Source organism: Cebus imitator, unplaced genomic scaffold (genome assembly GCF_001604975.1).
Source record: "Cebus imitator isolate Cc_AM_T3 unplaced genomic scaffold, Cebus_imitator-1.0 Scaffold958, whole genome shotgun sequence".
NCBI lineage: Eukaryota > Metazoa > Chordata > Mammalia > Primates > Cebidae > Cebus > Cebus imitator.
In genome coordinates, this window is record NW_016108273.1 from 73,513 (window position 1) to 73,924 (window position 412).

Here is a 412-nt window from a genome sequence, read left to right on the forward strand (position 1 = left end):
AAAACAAAAATAGCCTACAGACTGGTACTGATCCATGGCCAAAAGGGTTGGGGACCCCAGCTGTAGACAATATATAATGATCAAATCAGGGTAACTAAGACAGTCATCACCTCAAATATTTATCTTTTGTTTTGGGAACATGAAAATCCTTCTCTGCTAGCTATCTTGAAATATTCAAATAAATTCTCATTCACTGTAATTTCCCTTGTGCACTATTGATTACTGCAACTTATTCCTTCCATCTAGGCCTTCTTGTCTTTCATTCATTCTTTTTTTAAATTATTTTTATTTATTTCTGAGACAGTCTCTCTCTTTCTGCCAGGCTACAGTGCAGTGACATGATCTCGACTCACTGCAACCTCCACCTCCTGGGTGCAGGCAATTCTCCTGCCTCAGCCTCCCGAGTAGCTGG